This window comes from Oenanthe melanoleuca, chromosome 1, assembly GCF_029582105.1.
Source record: "Oenanthe melanoleuca isolate GR-GAL-2019-014 chromosome 1, OMel1.0, whole genome shotgun sequence".
NCBI lineage: Eukaryota > Metazoa > Chordata > Aves > Passeriformes > Muscicapidae > Oenanthe > Oenanthe melanoleuca.
In genome coordinates, this window is record NC_079333.1 from 81,667,208 (window position 1) to 81,687,463 (window position 20,256).

The 20,256-nt window shown below is 39.8% G+C and overlaps 1 protein-coding gene across 13 annotated transcripts in view; it reads right to left on the reverse strand.

Moving 5' to 3' along the window:
* Positions 1 to 13,842, reverse strand: part of INPP4A (inositol polyphosphate-4-phosphatase type I A) — a 110,256-nt gene extending 96,414 nt beyond the window's left edge. For 4 of the 13 annotated variants that reach the window (XM_056491161.1, XM_056490992.1, XM_056490651.1 and 1 more), the window contains exon 1: positions 13,766 to 13,842. The gene's annotated coding sequence lies outside the window, so the exon portion shown is untranslated. Of the gene's footprint in view, positions 1 to 13,736 lie in introns of all 13 variants that reach the window. The other 9 variants (XM_056491418.1, XM_056490479.1, XM_056490742.1 and 6 more) reach the window with 6 other exon arrangements.
* Between the last annotated feature and the right edge of the window lie 6,414 nt (positions 13,843 to 20,256).

Here is a 20,256-nt window from a genome sequence, read left to right on the forward strand (position 1 = left end):
TACGAAAGTTTCTGTTGACCATAGTTACCTGAATACACACCCTGTACAGCCAAATGTAAGAGTTTCTGTGTATATGGAACAGACATGTATATGTATTTGCAAATATCTACATCTAAAGGTGTTTCACTTATCCCTCTGTGTCCATAGTAAAAAAAAAGCCAGAAAAAACATAACAAACAAAAACAAAAACAAAACAAAAAGTTCAAATAATTTTTTCTTAAGAAATCTGTCATTATTGGGTCAAATTGAAAGTGAAAAGTGGCCAATATGTCAAAAAGGAAAAAAAAAAAAAACAACCCATAATATTTTGATTGGCCTTTTCAATGTTTTTGGAGAGCTCTAGAATAACACATTATATAAGAGACAGCTACCAATTGTATTCTATTTCACTGAAATTAAAAGCCAATTTCATGGGTAGCAACAACTCTGTCCAGCAAAATAATTTACCATCACGAGTTGTTTCCGTTTTTAGACTTTGTTTTCCTTGAGCAATAAGAAAGCACTGATTTTAATTTCTCAAGCACTAAGAAAATTCCCCATCTCAAAACCTACATTCACCCTGCCTGGGAAAGAGCACATACTTTTTTCCAAAGCAACATCATTTTTCATTGCACTGTAACAATCAGCAACTGCATTACACCTCACATTTGTCTGGGTTCTGCCCACCAATGGCAGAACTATCAGCAATTCCTTGGACAAAACCAGTGACAACAAAGGAAAGCAAAGCCTCCACATTCTAAACCAGGTGGTGACTTGTACCAAAACATAAATAAAACTGCCCCAAAACCTGAAGAGCTATTTCTGAAGTTTCTGCTTATACTTTTTCTTGGGATATTCTAAAAGGACTGGAACTCTCAGCAGTCAACAGCCATATTTAGCCTTTTATGTCACCCTCCTGTGAGTCGTGTTGCATTTTCCCCCCATGATGCAAGTAGTCATAAATAGACATGGGAATCCAAAAATATGAAATTAGTTTTGTGGGATTTGTTTTCTTTACTTAAAAAGGGATGATGGTTTAAAGAAAGAAAGAAAAAAATCACATCATACAGTGCAATACATTTAATTACATTTAGAATTGTCTAGGGAAAAGAAAGATATGAGCAAATTTACCACCTGAAATGAAACCCAGAGTTTTAAAGTACACCAAAATAAAAACACACAAAAATAGAGAACTTTCCCAAAGTCAGAGTACAGGATGTACGTTTACTTCATGCAGAAATAATCACTGTACACAACAGACATTACTGTCATGCCTGATTAATAGATATCATACCATGGTAGTCCCAGATCCCAGCTACGAAGTATTATGTTGAGCAAAATACATGAGAAGTTTCTTCTCCTACATGTCCAAAAACATAAAAATGGTTCTACCTAAGCTACACCACAGCAGTTCCCATATTGCCCTGCCCTGGCCCATCTGTGTTGGTAAAAACTATGTTTTGTAATCATATCTAGATAACCACTGCTAATGACTCAGAGAAGCATATTTATAATCTGGGATTTATGCCATCTTTTTTTTCAGTCAAAACTGATTAAAATGATTTGGCAATACTGCAAACATAATTCAGCATCTTTGGCACTGTTTAGAAAACTGTGATCACAGCTTCACGTGTATTAAGACAGGTGGTCGTCTGCAAAATTTCATGCTGATGCATCCAAATAACAGATATTCAGCCAGCCATTTGAACTATGGGTGAAAAAGATGGGTGGGAAAAGAAGAAAATAAGATCCAAGAGGGTATGATTAAGCAAATACCCTGTTCCTGAGAGGATAAAACTCCAGCATTAAAAATAGACACTGTGCAATGCCATCTCAAGTGTTGCATTTTATATTAACAACAAATTAAAAACTAAGACTGCTATAAAAATATAGAAGACAACTGATTTTGATACAAAACACCATCTTAAAATAATTATTTAAATATATTATCAAATTGCATCAATATTTCTCCCCCACATCTCCTCCTTCCTTTTAACTTTGTGTGGAATCTGTTCTCCAATGACAGGAGCAAATCCACTTTGCTTCAAGCATTCTTCTGGCACCAAGAAATGGAAGCAGGGTATCAAGTTAATTAAGAGCATGATATTAAAAGCTGTGTTAGCAGTAAAGTGAAGGTGCAGACAGCAGCAGATTTTCTGTGACTCTTTATGGGAGAACTTGTCTCCACTTCTATCTGAAAGTCAACATCCAGTGTTCTGAATATGGAAATTCAGTTAAAGCCTGGAGGGAAAACAGCAAGAGATTTCAGATTCAAGCAGATATAAGAGAGAAATTCCAGCTCCAACAGGTAGACTACTGCTGCTACATGGGGCTATGCCTTCATTTGTAGGATTTTCACACAGTTGTTAGCAAATCCTTTCCAGAGGAAAAACCGGTCAGTCAGCCTGACAGCACAATCAAATGACAATATTGTATTTCCAAATCCTTCCAACATGTTGCATGTCCCTCTCATCACTCACCACCATGTTTTCCAGTAAAATCATCTTCATGGGGACATCACAGAGGTCCCACTCCAGCTTAATGCCCCTCCTGTTCAGACAAGACTGCTTCCTTACTACTAATCTTACAAGTTTACTCTGTTATTTCAAGGATTTCCACACTGATCATTACTGTCAGGAACATCCCTCTTGAGCCTAAACTCTGCCTTCATTTCCACCCCTGCTAGCACCCAATGCTGAGTGCTGCAGAGGAATTCAATATCTGATAAATGCAATGTCATACACACTCATCAGTACCAAAATACCACTTTCCCAGGAGGTCTTTGGGAAGGGACATTTTTTAGCATTTGAACCACACAGACAGAGAATAACAGGTCTGAATAGCATATGGTAGAGTTGCTTTGTGTAAAATTCAGACAGAAAGGAGCAGAAGGTGCCTGAAAGGCTACATGGAAAATGGCTTTAGCTGGGCTTCCAGAGAAAGAGAACTGTGCTGGTATTTTGGTAAATATAAGCACATTCTATATATACATAGAAGTGCAGCTGCTTTTTCTCTCAGAAAACTTCACTAAATTTTATTAAAGAATATTCAAATGAATTCCCAAAAACATTTAAAATAACCCAACAAAACTATGCAATGATAACAAGGAAACATGTAACTTCATCTTCCTTTTCAAATTTCCTTTCAACCTACCCCCCACTACCATACAGCACCTGCTCTCAGCTGTGTGCAGCACATAATTTAGGAGAAAACCACGTCTACACACAGATTATTTCCAGTCACACACAGAACAACAGGAGAGCACAAATATATCCTGCACTGTTTTATCATTCCAGTCTCATCAGCAAACAATAATCTCAGATAAATGCAAGACTCTATTGCAAAGTATCTCCACTAAACAAAGCAAACTTAAAAAAAAAGCTTTTCTCTAAGTTACCCACCTGCACAATACATTTTAACCAAACCTTTCCTACACACACACACCCATTCACCTTGTAAAAGGGTACAGCAGCTGTTCAAAGGCAAACAAGAGTGCAGGTGATGGTATGGGGAAGGGAGGGGACTGGCTTCCATTTGACAACTTGGGAAGGCTTAGCCTTTGGGAAGGTCAGGAAGCAGCTCTTTGGAGACAGAGGCTGGCTAGAACCACCTCTCACGTTGCCTAGCCTCCAGGAGGATAGAACTGTTTACTTCCTGTGTGATGTTACTTAACTTAGGTCCAGTAGGAAACAAAAAAACACCCTTTATACGCCATATGGTACTCAGAGCTACATGACAGGAAGGATTACAAGCCAACATTTAATAGTGCATCAAACTTCCAGCTTCATCACAAACTTCCTGCCACAAGCTTTTCACCTTGACAAACAGCCTAACCAAGCACCCTGTCAGAAGTAAAAAGCTGTTCATTTAGACCAGGAGTAGAAAGTGGTATGTATCATGCAGCTGACAGAAGCAGGAAAGATGAGATCCAGAATGCAGAGTTACTAACAATATAACAAACCAATTTCTTGTTGAAGACACAGTCAACTAACAACCATATTTTGAAGTCATCTTTCTTCCTCTCTGGAAATTAATTACAGTTGCATACTTCTTTCTACCCACAGGGTAGCCATTAAAGAAGTTCTCATATTAGTCATTGTCACTAAAATCAAAGTAACTGAGAATATTTTTGGATAACCATGCAAACTAAAATATTATTTTTATATGCATCAGCTACAATTAATGGTTTTCTGTGATTTAGATATCTGTAGTAGTCAGCATGGGAACCTCATGCTTCACTTCTAAGTCTTCTTTCTTCCTCTTATGCTTTAGTGTGCTGCTTTTGATAGTAGAGTAAATTCTTATCACTTAAAAATTCTACACAGCCTCTGTACTGGACATTCTAATTCACACAGTACCTTGAAGGTACTCCTTTAAAGCATTATTTCAGTATTTTTTAAATTTATTGTGCAGATGGCTACTTCTCCTTTCATTTTCTTTCTGAGAAATGCAAATCTCCCAACTTCTAAACTTTTGTGTACTTTCATTTTCTGACTGCTAATTCTGTTAACTCACTAGTACCAAAATTTCCTCAGAGTTCATAGTTCCCCTTCCTTTCTTTTTTTTTAAATCTTTTGAAGAGGGTTGTTTTGGTGATTTTTTTGCTTTTTCAAGTCTTCCTTCTTGCAGTTCTTTATGTTCTCCCAATCTTCAATCACAATTCTAGAGTGTCTTCCATTGCCTCCTTCCCAGCAATATCATGAAAATGACAGATAAATTGTATTTTCCATAAACTAATTTATATTCTCCATAAACTAACATCAAGGCCTTCTAAAGTCTTTGTGCCTAGGACTCACATATAATCTTGCCAAACTTTCACAGGCAGACCATGCCTCTCAACCTGTTCTCTGCAAGTACCCTTTCTGTTCAGTTATATATCTCTTGCCACATTCACAGCTCCCCTGTTTCAACTGATCCAAATTCTAGTCTAATTCCAATGTGGAATCATAACTGCAGCAGTGAGGAAAAAGGGGCCACTGGAAAAAATCTCCTTTTCCTTCTGCTTATAGAAGCAACACTTTTTCCTTCTACTTATAGAAGTAACACTTATATTTTCTTTTTTTTTTATTCCCAAGCTCTTGCAACATTTTAGGTAAACTGTAGGTAAGCTCTCCTCCTTCCAGAGCCACACAACATTACCCTCCCTAGAGGAATGTGTCTTCAAGGGTTCTCTAACTGGGATGCTAAAAAGTAAACAAACAACAACAAGGCAAAAAAATAGATGAATTCTTAACACTTCTTGGTTCCTCCAATCCTCAGATCTCCCAGTTTAAATTAAGCCGACTGTTCACAAGCTCTAATTTATAAATCACAGCAGCAGGTCTCAGATGGAAAGTATCAGACCAAGGGGAGCACGGCACTGCCACAACATTGCTCCCTCCACACCATTTTCCTTGGCATCACCCATGTGCTGGGAACCTTAGCCTCAGAAAAAGGCTGAATTAACTGCTCCACTTAGGCTTAGGGTTACCCTTAGGGTTATGGTTGAGAAAACCACAAAGCTTACAGCTCCAGGGACAGTGTTATTACAAAAGGCATGCCAAGGGGAGCTCTCCATTAAAAATAGTCAAATAACATGCTGTGTGTCACCTGAAATTCTGCTGTTCCTGAAGCCCCTCTTGACTGACTGTATTTTGCTGCGTTTTCTTTTTATAGAGTATATAATCTGGTCATAAAAGATTGCTTGCTTCCAGCTTGAAAGCTTCTTGGGAACACAGAACTGTAACCTGTCATTCATATATTAAGTACAGAACATTTCAAAACACCATGACACAGCAATCACAAAGTGAGAACCTGATATAGAATTAATAAGGCTTTATTTCCATATCCATCTCTAAAAGAAGTGATGCTATAAATCCTTAGCTCTTGCTGGATCTGTGTCTCTAGCACTGCTACCACAGCCACTAGTGTTTCTAGCAGAAATATAGTTCTTACTGATACTTCTTGGAAAGAGTAATTTCACTAAAATATAGACTGGGTCAAACTAACAGGAACATGTATTCTTGGGTTATCTGTTCTTGCCAAAAGAAACATATTGTAGAAAAAATTCAATCAGAGCATATGTAGTTTTCTCAAATCTTATAAACTTCGTAAGATTAAGTCTGTCTATTACTTGAATTAAAAAACTCTAAGTAATGCTGACAACTTAGATGGCAGCAACCATAAATTTTGGGTTAATGTTTCCTCACAGTTGTTTGAGAAAACATACATTACTTGGGAAGAGAAAGTTTTGCTAGACATCAAAGCAAAGATGCACTTCAACATTTCCACTATTCTTTCCTAAAGGGGAAGAGAAGGAAAATCTCTGTTTACAGTGAAAGCAGTTCCTTGTTAGCACAAGATTTCCCCTATTTTTCTAATGGTCAAGTGATCTATGTGACATCACTAGTTCCACACTATTTTAAAAACCTCTTATATGCCACTGCATGTCAAACATTACACTGCTATGCTACTGAACAACAGCTGAGAAACACAGGCTCCCATGAAGTGAATAAACAGTTTGTAAAGCACTTTCTAATTGTCCAGCACAAGAGGAGCAATCAGAAGGTGGGACCAGTAGCATCTATGCCTGTAACTACACCTGCTCAGCTCCACTTCTTAAGAGACTATTCTTTTCACTTGCTTATGTTTTTCCAAAGTGTGTGCCAGAAATTTTTCATGCTGAGTGTTTGTCTCAGACTGGTTTTTAAAGACCAAACATCAGTTTCAGCTCAAACAGTTCAGCTGCTACCAAGAGTAAGGACTAAAGAAAAAATATTTTGCATAATATGAAAAAAAAACCCCCACAAAAACAATCAACTGTCAGTCTTTATATTCCAATCCTTTAAGAAGTCACAGTAAACACAGATCTAGTAGAGGTTAACTCAAAACTAAAATCTCCAAAGATGTCAAAAGAATGAGTACTCTTGATTTCCACAGGTAACACAGCTGCACATGCACTGCTTTACAGTCACCCCAACGGGTTCAGAAGACAGTTCCTTAAAATAATCATTCAACAGTTTGGCTAAATATTGAACTTGGCAACAGAACCCATATTTCTACAACAAGCCTTCAGAGATAAGAAAGGAATACAGGTAAAAATGGCCAAATCAAAAGATCAGGAGAAGTTCTGAAGAGCAATACTAGCAAGTTGTCAGAAGACCAGGACTGATGTTTGGAGGTAGAAAAAAGGTCAGAAACAACTTGGCTGAGAGGAATCATTGCAGTAAAGAGCTGGGAAATTGCCAAAAATGGGCAGATCAAAGAGATGATCAACAGCATAAGGAGGAAAACCAAGGGGAGAAGTCTAAACTAGTGCAAGGAGGTTGGGAACCATCTCTGGGAATGGGAGAGATAATGGACACAGATTTCAAGGGAGAACCAGCCAGCTTCTGCAGAAAGAATAAAGTACCAACTAGCTTGGGTGTCCAACTCAAGATACTCATGATTCAACATTGGAAGCATACAGCTTTTTACATAATATATGCAGTAATAGATGGGAGGGCTTAGATATTCTATGAAACTGAAACAAAATCTTAAATCAGGCACATATCTGAGAAATATTGTACTGACCAAAAGCAAAAGGAAAATTTTCAAAGACTTGCCTTCACCACACAGTCTGAGGAGTGGTAGAGTTGTATCACAAACCTCTGGAAGGATGCAGCTCTTAATTAAGAAAACAATTTGTCCTCCTCTTCCTTTAATCTCCTGCTTTGATGGCTGTACAACTTCCAATTTCTGCAACAAATCAAGCTATTACACTCACTGATGGTCTTTAATGAACAGTTCATCCCCAGATTAGACCCTTCCTGTGCACTAAATACAACAAGAAAAAAGTAGATCATCTAACTAAAGATTTAGCATAATTGGAATCCACTAGGCCAAACCATGGTTACATAGATTGCTCCTTTAAGACAGCTATTTTGACAGCAGTGTAGGTCATTTGCAGTTTTAAATACTGTATTCGAGCCTCTGAACTGCCACATCTATATGGAGCAGCATTGCTTTCCATTTGGCAGGGAAACAGTTCACCCATTCTCAGAAATAATAACGGATAGTCCCCCCACACTTTAGGAGTAGAAGTTATGATCACTGGAAAACCTTGAGGACCATGTTCATAGATGTATGTGACTGGACAACAAAGCAGGTTCAGGAGTCCACAGGGAGTGGAAGCTTCCAGCTTCTAGCTGTGATATCAACTCTTAAAAATACATACATATATATATATATGGCTTTTCTACTGATATTACCATCTACTGGTACCATATTAATTGTTGCTGAACTGTCTGTATGATACTGTACAATTTTGAGCTTTAAAAGGTGACCCATAAAACCTGGAAGGGATAAGAAAGGAATAAGATAGCCTTAAAATCATTCTCTTGTGCAGGTAACGCCCATTCTCAAAAATGGAAGTGCTGAGAAAAACTCTACAAACCTCTGGACCTGGACAGGAAGACTTATCCCAGATTTTACATTTTATCTGTAACATCTTCCACAAGACAACATCTGAGAACCATTTTTAAAATAAATTATGCAATGTTCAGTAAGTTATTATACTTACAGAGCTGGTATCAGAATTAACAGTGCACTATCACCTAGCACTTTATGGTAAAAAATATAACAAAAAAATGGCACTAAGAGCTCAGCAAGTAGCTCTGGTGACTGAAGATATTACCACACTGCTGTTCAAGTTTACAGCCTCCCAGGCAAAGTCAATGGACCAGACTGTGAACACTCTTCAGAAATGTCAAGCCAACAGTTTAAATTAAGCTGCTGAACTTTGCACTAAAGTTGCTGAAGCGTAGGGACACATTTCATTCCACCTGCCCTGCTGTGGGAGGCAGTGGTTTCCAGCCAAATGAACATAAAAAGTAGCTACATGATTGAAATAATTGTTAGTGGCAAGACAAAATGTAGGTGGGTAAGGGGAAAAACTAAAAAAATTAACATCTTTAGAGATTTTTGGAGATCAATACCTACTATATTCAGTGCAACACAAACTGCCCCTACCCACAAGCTGGTTTTTGAAAGAGCAGTGTCAAAAATTAGAGGCTTAGCAAACTATGAAAAATTATTCTCTTAACACATTCTCTTAATTATTCTCTTTCTCCGGTCATCACAGAGAAAATGTAGAGAAAGAGCTGGAAAAAGAACAGAAGAGACTCCAAGCAGGCAAACTATTTTTAAAATACCTGATACAAAGTGGTTTCATTCTGAAGTCTTATGATAACTCTTAAAGACTGGACAATTGTTTAAAAATTCTTGTCTGAATTCAAGCTTCAGACTGTCCAGGGTTAAGGCCTGAAGCAAACACAAACTGTAATTATAGAAAGGTCCAATGCCTAACCTTAGCAGTAAACCCAGCACTGCATTTCAACACAATATATGTTTAACAACAGAGAATGAATGGAAGAACAAATTCTCAGCAAATCTCTGTTTCCACTCCTAGCTGTAATTTTTCCACCTTGTAGACTTGGTCTACTCATGGCAAGGAGAAACTCCAGACATAAAATTCTTTCTAATCACATTTTTCATTTTGCTAGAATGAAGTTAGAGAAAACTCAGTGCTACAACAGGGTAGAGCCAGTTAAAACAGTTTTTCAAGCACAGAGTTAATCTGGGCTTCTTAGCCTTCTATAAAAGGATGGAACTGAGCATGTGCAGAAGCATTCACAGGAGCTGGTTATAGTTGCAGGATTCTGCACAGTTTGCAACACTGCAGTAAAGGTACCTTAACTATAAACTGCCCCAAGGAACTGAAGTGTGCTGTTTCCCAAGGTTTGCAACATCTGTACATATATGTTTCCTATAAATAGTCATACAGTGGGAAGAATAATTATTCTTCTAAAAGTTTAGATGCATGGTAACACATTATTTTGTTAAGGAAGACTAAAATACTCATGCTTGTGAGAGCTGATGACCCCAACAGCTCTAAAATTTCTTACCTAGCAAAGGGAGTCAGCACCACACAAACTTTGTACCAGGTCTCTGTTTGCAGATTCTCATTCAGAGTGACACAGCCCCCCTTGCTTCCCATATGCTCAGATTCAGTCTGCATCTGCCAGGGAAGTCCAGCTATAAAGCCCAGCCCCTGCTTTTGCATCCCCCACAAGCACAGCCCAGCTAGTGCTAAAGGTTTGGAATACCTCCAGATATTTTTTTCAGAAATTACAGCTTTAAGTGCTCCACTGGCAAATGCTACAAAACCTTGATGAGAAACATACTGAATGAATTTTTCTATCACTATCTATCCTCCTTCCTGTACTGTCTTATCCTCTACACTCATTTCCCTTTGCATCCTTCCTCTATATCCACACTCCTTTTCTCCTATGCTATTCCCTTTCACCTCACTTGGTTACCTCCTTCACAAGATCTGCTCTGCCTTCAACAAACTGGCAGAACACAGCTTTATTTAGAGAGAAGCAACTCACACACAACAGGCTTCTCTGTCAGCACACCACAACAGCAGATGCACAAACAAGATGCAGGAACTCATGAGACATACAAGAACATCAAAGGGCACAAGTGGGCCAGGTCTAAATGTAACAGTTCAAGAATGTCAGTGTCTTTTTGAAAATATCCTGCTGGTTTCATACAAGGTCTTAGCAGAATCTCAGTGCTGTACATAGTGAGTACTTTTAGTGAATACTGATGCACATTTACAAACCTCTGTTGCAGAGAACTTCTTGGTCATATACTACAGGCTGGACAGCAAATCTCCTTCACCTAAGGTCAAGACCTCAACTTGCCTGGAATTCAGGGGAATTACATTACTCTCTCATGTCTCATCATCAAGACGGTTTCAGCTAAGTTAGGATGTACCTTAGTACTTCGATTTCCTAGTTCACTATTTATTGTATATTTGGCAAAATTATCATAAATTCAAGAATTTCACACTCAATGGAAGTCCAGAAACAGCCTTCTTGCTGAGTGAATACACTTTACTGAAAGCTTCAAATGCTGTTTTCAGGAAATACTAACATATTTCTGTAGTACTGGCACCTGCCTTTCCTCTGCAAGAGACAAAAGTAGATGGATCAATGGGCTGACAGAAGCACAATATCCACCTGTGTCGGCTCATGCAATGTCATTATACCCAGTTTATGGTATAGGGAAAATGGAGCAGTAATTGCCAGGAAAGCCTGAAGTGTTTGCCTGTACACCTCCCTTACACCACAAAGACTATGACCCTACCACTCCCCTGTGCAGTCAAGACACGCCCTCCTCTCAGTCACATCCTGAATTTAAAATGTTCCTGTTGTTTTCTGCACTTCACTTGATTTCCTCTTCATTCTCAACCTGCTTTGTCTTGATTGTTGCTTGGTTTTGCCTCACATGCTGCCAGTCTCACATGCTACTTCCCACAGCAAGCAAAGCACTACAGAAAACAACACAGAAAGCAAAGGAAAGAGGGCAGTGGGAGAAGGAGGTGCCTGTGAAGCAGAAAAGGGAAATGCCTCCTATCTGAGAGCCAGAAAAATCAACTTCATCTGTAGGAAAGAGCTTATTGTATTAGATAAAGCAGCAATAGGTGTGATTTAAACACATTTGAAGCTATGCCTATCTGTCTGACAGATGTGCATGAAGTAGGTACACCCTAAAGCTTTCTTCTTCCAAAATCAACATTTTCCAACAGTGTTTCTGCAAAGGATGTCTGTTTGAGATTTAGGTAGATAATCCAACAATGGAGAGGAAATTCAGTTTGTCAGACAAGAAACAGGAAGGGAAGCAGCAAGCAGAAGCAAAGAGCATGTAAGACAGACCTCTGAGCAGTGCTGCCTGTGTTACTTGATCTCTCATCTCTCTTCAAAGAAAACAGGTAGAGGTTTCAAACTTCATCTCCAAGCAAGGCAATTACTCTTCATATCCAGTCAAGAAATGGGGAAGTTTTTCCAACAGAGACATCTACAAAGGGGGTCCAAGGGGTACTGTTATATTCTAATGGTGCATCTTACCCACTAGCAACTGGGCAATTAAAATTTGCTGCTGCAGAGCACAGCCCATAAACCTGAATCAAATCCTAACAAGGAAACAAGAATCGAAAGGGGACCCTTGGCCTTCTCATTTTCCTTCCTAATTCTAATAAAATAATACAGATACTGGGGAACCAGAACATATAGGAAACAAAGCAGTCATTTCTCCTAGCAGTCAGTTCACTCCACAGGGAGAACTTCCATTTAATACAGCATCCATACAATCAGGCTGGACTTGAACAGGTCTAAGAGATGATTAATGACATACAACCCTCGATATATCTGAGATCTTAGGACTGAAAACTCTGCTACCTGAGAAGGGCTGCAGCCTTCAGTCTCAGCTGACAGCAAGTGAGACAGATGTAAAGTAAGCAAGTTTCTGCAGAGGTGTCATCACTGTCTTCAGTAAGGAAGCGCAACACCCTCTGAAGTTCACACAGCTCTTTTGCCACACTTTGGCAGGGTTCTTTGTTTCTCCATGGCTCCCTGCAAGCTACCACCCACTACAGATTAAGTTAAAATTAGCTTATTAAAAAGAAATTAAATCAGAGGCAAAGATGTCACATATCTAGCAAAATACATACAGCTTAGATACAGATACTTGAAAACAGCCCTGAAATCATGATTTGCTATCAACTTAGTACTGCAGCAGAGAACAGTGAGTAAAGAGGTCACATCCACCTCTAAGTTTGAAAGTGCCAGAACTTCTAAATTTAAGAACACTGAATGTCAAGTTCCTGCCAAAAATACATATGCCCCCCTCACCATTTGCTCCCACCTAACATTTGCATAGAGAGTCAGAGGGACTTGTGAAAAAACTGGCAAGATACTGCATTCTCTGAGTTCCTAGAAGCAAGGCAGTCCACTGAATTGAGATCTTCAGAAGCAGGAAGAAAAACTTAATAAGCTTTTAATTACGAGCTCTTGTGAAAAGCATTAGCAAACAGCTGTTCTGCAGTGGAAAACTACAAACTAATCTTGTTTTATGCACAACGGGGGTTTTTAGAGTTTGAGGGCAGAGACAAAATGAGTCTCTGCCTCTGTTGTTTAAGAAGTAGCCCAGCAAGACCCTCCCAGCCAGGTCTCTACTGCCAGCCTAGACAAGCTCAACACCAGAGGCTTCTGCAGAAGGATGATATCGGCCTGCGGATGGAGAGCTCCTGTCAACACCGTGCTGGACCATCATGCAAAAGCCCCTCTGGTGTCTCTGCAGTCCAAGCTGGGCTCTGATCAGCATATATTGACTTTACTCATGGCATGGGGGGAATGTATGCCACTGGAATAAGGCTTCAAGTTCATTCTTAACGCTGCTCTGCTAAACCCACATAAGACGGATGATGGTGCATCAGTACTGCAAAGCCATTTCTACCATATTTCACAGCCATATTCCAGCTCAATAAACGGGCAAAAATCTGAACTATGCACCAAACTAAACACACAATCTTGCTTCCTTTTAAGGCTTCTCATCATGGGAAAGGAATCGTGAACCCCGGCCTATAATGAATTGGGGGAGGTTGGACACCACCCTGTGCTCGGCGCCTCTCTCCCGCGTTGCCCCGGAGGGGCTGTTTACGCGCTGTACGCTCCACGCTCGCCGTTCACCCGCCCCGCCGCAGCCCGGCACGGCTCGGGACGAGCCCGGCGAGCGCCGAGCGCGCACGGCCAGAGCCGGCAGCGCTGCCGGTGACAGCTCCGGCGGCAGGGCCTCCCCAAGATGGGGGCTCGGCCGCGCTCCGTGCGGAGCCGCCTCCCGACCCCGCCGCGCTCGGCGCCCGCCCCCGCACCTTCGCCCGCTGCCCCCCGCACCTTCTCCGCGGCCGGCGCCCACGGCTCACCTCCGCACCGCGGCTCTCCGGGCACCGCCCCGCGGCAGCCACCGGCCCCGCGCCCCCAGCGGCTCCGGCGCCCGCCCGCTCTGACGGCGCCGGGAGCGGCGGCCCCGCCCCGGCCCTGGCCCGGCCCCCTGCGGCCTCACCGCGCCGGCAGCGCCGCCGGGCTGCAGCGGCAGCGCCTCAGGCTGCCCGAGGGGTCGGGGTGTAAGCCCCGCCTCCGAGGATCCAGAAATACAGAAACTAGGACTCTCTTGTATCGTCATCTGCATCGGAGGTAGAAGAAATTCTTCCTAATGTCCAAACTAAATTTCCCCTAGCCCAGCCCATCACTACGTCCTTTTGTCCTGTCGCAGATTACCTGGGATAGAGGCAGACCCCCCACCCAGCTACAGCGTCCTTTCATTGGTTTTAGAGAGCACTAAGGTCCCCCCTGAGTCCCCTTTTCTCCAGGCTAAACATCCCCAGCTCCCTCAGATCCTCCTCGTAGGACTTGTGTTCCAGACCCTTCACCAGCTCTATTGCCTTCTCTGGACATGCTCCAGCCCCTCACTGTTTTTCTTGAACTGAGGGGCGTAAAACTGGACACAGCGCTCAAGGTGTGGCCTCACCTCTGTGGAGTACAAGGGGAGAATTACTTCCTTAGTCCTGCTGCTCACACTGATACATTTTAGCATGTTCCATCGTTCCATCCATCCATCCATCCATCCATCATCCATCCACTCCACACTTGAAGTTGCTCAATAGCTGTCTGACTCGCATGTGTCGAAATTGCTGTGTAACTGGAGGCTGGGCTCCATTTCTTAACCATTTTCTGTACCCCAATACTGTAAATGAGGAATTTATCGTGCTCAAGCAATGTTAAGAGTCATTTGAAAGAATGTAGGAAGTAGTGAAGTAGTGAAGTCCAGCTCTGGCTCATTCTATTATTCTTACATGGTGCAAAAAAGACACAGAGAACACAAGTTACTAACAAATTTCCTTGTGAAAACTCACCGGAGGGAGGTGAGTGGCTCCTGCACAGAGGAAAGATGCTGAAGTGAGGAATCAGTGAGACACAGACAGACACACTTGTCTGGATGCCTCCAGCCAACTGTGCATGACCTGCAGAGGACTGCTGCCAAGAACCAGCTGAGTCAGTCCCAACACTACTCTAGTGCAAGAATTTTAATTTGCCCGTTGCAGTTTCCTCGTGCTAGAAGCTGCCAGCTGAAGTCTCCAGTACAAACTGAATTGGAATAGAGAAGCCAGGAGAGCCAGCTTGAATTTTTCATTTTTAGTTCTGCATATTCTTGGTGAAATTCCATTAAGGACTCCCTGCTTTAAAATCACACAGACCTTATAGAGAAGAGATGTTTTCAATGCACAGTCAAATATGGATAATTTTTCACATTTACCTTTGCCCATAGTTTAGCACAAAGCTAATAAACCCTGCCACATTTTTTTAACAAAGACACAGAAAATACGAGCTCCTCTGCATACCATGCAAACTTAAAGCCATCCTCACATAAAAATACCAAATACGTGAGAACAGGCTGGAAAGCAACACTGTCACTAGCACCTTTCAAATTAAATACAGATCTTGACAGCAAAAAAAGAATCACAGATTATTTGCATCTGATGACATTATTAATCATCATCAACCAAAATACAACCTTTGTAAACAGCAGACTTGGACAGCTCCCCACCAAGGACTCCGGAAGAATGATCTTTACTATTGATATTCATTTAGTATTAGGAAATCGAAACAGCACTAAATCCCAAGGGACCAGAAGGGCCTTAGGTTGCACGAGTGTTGAAGGAGGGTGTGGAGAATCATCATGTTCTTTGTAGGCAGAGCAGTCTGAATTACCCAAGGCAAAATACAAGACAATCCAGCAGGGTAGCAATGGATAGCTAGAGAGGTTTTTCACTTACCTAATTTTTTTCTAAGATTATGTTTTCTTAAACTGTAAGTAACAAAACCTTACAAATAGAGGGAAGTTGTATTTCAGCAGAGTACTTAGAGAGGCCATTACCAGGTTTAAGATTATTTCATATTTTCTTCAATGGTGTGTAAGTATGTATAAACTCACTGCCAATTGTATTTGTGGACAATCTGACAGCTGACACTGTAATGAACAAAAGAACTGGACCATCACATAAAAGTTCTGGAACAGATGATAAAGCATACTGTTCAAAACTTCTATTATTTTTAAGAGCCAAATCTAAGGTTATACATTCAGGAAAAGAACACAAAGCTATAGCCAGAGAAAACAAGCCATACACTGGAAAAGCAACAGAGTGAAAAACTACTGACTCTGAAAAAGGGATCAAGGTCAAAAGGGACAGAGAATTGAATACAAGATCCCACCTTAACAGTGTGTTAAGTGACAAAATGTGACACTCACCTTGGAAGTACAATCAATAGTGTAAAAAGAAAGCAGGGATTTTACCTGCATGTAGATGAATGGAAAAATCAGTAATAGAGGTTTATCTCCTTCCTAAAAGAAGACTGCAAATCCCCCCACCCGTGATGGGACTAAGGAAGGCAGGCATAACACAAGATTTTAGGAAGTTAATCCATGCATTTCATTGCATCTTTTTCTTTTCTTTTTTAACTTTCAAATGCATCCAGCAGGAAAATGTAAGATACTACTAACAGCTTTGCAGTGCCATCCCCTCTTCTCCCAGAAGTGAAAATTGAAGTCAAATTCTAGTCACAAGACAGACATGCTCTTTCTACAGAGGGATTACTGGCCATTGAAATATTTTATCAAGAGAAAACATAATCAGATTTTATGCCATTTTCAAGAACTGATGCCTTTCTCTGACATAAAGAGTTTCACAGAAGGTCAGACTATGAAAGGTATCAAAACGGACCTGAATGTCCAGTCTCAGCTGATAAAGGGCTTTATTGAGTTTTTGCCCTTATATTGAGCAATACAAATTTTTACACATCCAATAATCAATCCTCTCAATGCACTATTTACACTCATCTTCCTCAGCATACCAACAATCCAACAACGTGGAACAGATTTCTTCCCACTCAGAATCTCAGAAATCATCCTGCTATGACTGTTAGTGAGGTATGGCTGCTACAGAACCAAAAGCCTGAGCAAACAGCTAATAAATATTGGACCTTTGTGTCCTCAGAAGCCCTTAACATTTTCTCTATCAAAAAAGCCTCAAAAGTTCCTGTCACAAATTGACTAGGAAAAGTTCATATTCTTCTTCCTTTGAGTGGCAATGCAAGACAACACAATACAATACAATTTTACAGTAGCACAGTTTATCGTTAAAACTTATGAATTACGAGCCAATTTCTGCTTTGCTATTTTTCCGCAGCTCCTTTTAAAGCAATAGTAGCAATATCACAGATTTTTAAAATCTTGTTCTAGGTCACAGAGATTTATTTCATTTATATCATTTCCTCTGTTACTAAAAAATCTTTAGGGAAATGATTCCGTTCCATTTCACTGCAGCCCACTAGTATCTACAGGCCAGCCAGAAAAGAATATTGCATATGAAAGCCTCATCAGGACACACCAACCTCAGCTTGACATTTTTTTTTTTTTTTATTTTCTATGTTCAACTACTAAAATACATTATTACTTGAAATATATCACCTTCTACTGACCTAATTAAGCAACTCTTAAAATACTAATCTTCTTAAAATACATCTTCTGTTGCTTCTTCCACTTTCAGTGTTCAAGAACATTATTAATGGACCTACTGTAAATCCTGAAAATAAAGCATAATCCAGTTCAAGAAGCTGCTCTCTATGTTTACAGAATTTTCTTCCTACAGACTGTCAACCAAGTCATTGTGGATTGCGCCACTTACAGAAACAACTGGTTAATGATCTTCTGAAGATTTCTGGAATAAAACCATGCCAGAGACAGAAAATTCAGCAGGTAGATTTGGAAAAAGAAAAATGAGAAAGGATCTTAAGGTTTCTAGTTATTATCCTGTCAACTACAACTTATGACTGGACGTAAGCTGTTGTGCTCTTCAGCTTTAGACAAGACACATATTTACAATAAATACACACATTCTAAATGACCACATATCAAGGCAGAGTAAAATTCGTGATTTTAACAAAGCTGCTACAGTTCAGTATTTGTAAATTTTCTAGCCACAGGCTTAAACAACAGATACTGCTTACCACCTACATTGTGTGGTTGCATTTTTAGATGATGACTTCATTTAATGCTCTTCTTATGAGTAGAAGGTGTCAATTGAGTTTGTTCCAGGCTCACTGAAAAGATATCATTTTGAATGTTTTCTTTGAATAAAAGCATCTCATCCAAACTGCTACTCTCCAGAAACTTTAGAAGTGAAGAAAGACTGGACAACCAATTTCTTATGCCACCCAGTGAATAATGAAGCTCTTTGTAGTACAAATGCACCCATTCTGGAACCAAAAAATATTTCAAAAGTGAGCGTTTTTTAAAGATGCATTGTCCTTCCTTCTGAGAGGCACATATTAAATACTAAATGTGTGATACTTTTTTAACAGCAACCCTTTTCTCTCACTTTTCAACATATGTACACATGGACCTTCGTTAAACACTAATATACTTATCTCTCTGTACTAATGTGAAAGAAGTTAACAGCCTAAAGAATTTTCAGAGTAAATTACCACAGGCTGTTTTTTATCATCATAAACACCTGAGCAGTTCTTCAATATGTGTTTACAGCTCTGTAAATACAACTGTCTTTGCAAGATTGCTTCACAGAGAGAACATTTTAATTGCTGAAACAGGATATTGTAACACAGACAGGTCCTAATAGGCAGAGCCACATCCTGCAACGTAAGTCTCAACAGTATTTAGCGCCCTCTTACTCTCCATCATGGAAAACAAATGAGAGGAGTAAGAGCAGCAGTGAGGTCTTTGCAAACTCTATTCTTTACTTTTCAATACAAATTATGAGCACTGCTTATATTTGTGATTCTAAAACTCGTATGAGCCTTTTGGCGCCATGCCAACCATCTGTCCTCAACAACCCAATTTCACAGCTCCCATCTTGCAAAATCTACCAAAGAATAGAAACATGCACTTTTTTTAGTAAAAGTCAGTAATGACATGAGACAAAAACATCAATATATTAGAAATAAAAAGATCTTGTGCATTAGGGAAAAAGCTGTAATCAAATGCATAGGACTTAGGGCATTAATGAAATGAATTATTTTTCCCAAAGGAGCATCAATATTTCTCAAGTAGGACATTGCTCAAAGTCCCAAGACAATTATATAATTACTTATCTTTAGACAGAGTGTTATGTTACACAATATTGGAATTGAACAAGTCTCTTGAGCAAATCAGTATTTTGATACCTACTACAGTATTTTCATGCTGTCATAGGTAGTTTAGTTTTTAGGAAGTTTTGACACTAACATTCTATTGGATCAAATAATACGCGTTGTCTGTTAATCATTAAATCCATAAATATCCAATAGATTTAATTTTACACTTGATCTCCACCGGATCAAGCTGATTACTAAAAATAACTGTGCCTGTCTATGATGTAGCAATCTTTCTTCTCCCTTCCAAACGGAGTTGCTGCAGCACCATTATCTGAGGCTTAGTGATTATGGCTGAGAAAGAAAAACCATGGAAGAGTCCTTGACTACCAAACTCACATACTATTCCCACTCCCCTCTCTAAATGGCATTTAAATACCTGCCATGTGACTTTATATCTATTTTAAGGTTAGACATTTTTATGTTTTCCCCATGGAAAAGGCTTGTAAGTAGTACTTTGGAATTAGAGCGCTAAATTAAAAATACTCTTATAGATATAAATTATCATTTTAGTGTATGTAAAGAGATAATATGGTATTTAGGCTGTGGAAAACAAAGGATGCATACAGTACTTGAACAAATGAACTAGCTTCCACATGATCAACAGAACACAACAAATGTGAAATCAGAGTTGATTTAGGTGGCAAAAATAAAGTCCTACATATACAAGGAATGTAAACATTCTCTGACTCATTACAGAACACTTGCTCAAGAGACAGAATTAAATAGTCAACATGTGCTCATTCACTGAAGTCATCAGTTTTAGAAACAATAAGTGTTGCATGCATCTCTTCAGACTGAAAGTATATCAGACACTTGGCTATAAACTTCAGCCAAGAACAGAAATTACTATGGCTCCCTCCCCTCTCCCTATTTCCTCATATTGCTTCTGATCAGCTTGTCTGAAGTTGAATTCCACGTGTAAGAGTTACAGCAGCATTTATTTCTTAAAGTCTTGTAGAGAGAGACAGGGACACAGAAGAAAGGAAAAGGAAATGTTCCTCTGGAAAAGCAGTTATTATACAGAACCAGTTAATATTGACCACAGTCATGGTTTAAGCACTATTTAATGCCTCTTACTCCCATAAATTCCACTTCCTTAGCAATGTGGGACTGAAAAACACCACCACTCCCATATATTACAGGTTTATTGGGTAGCAAATCTACTGGAGAGGAAGCAGCTTGCACACACATTTTACAACCTTGGTCA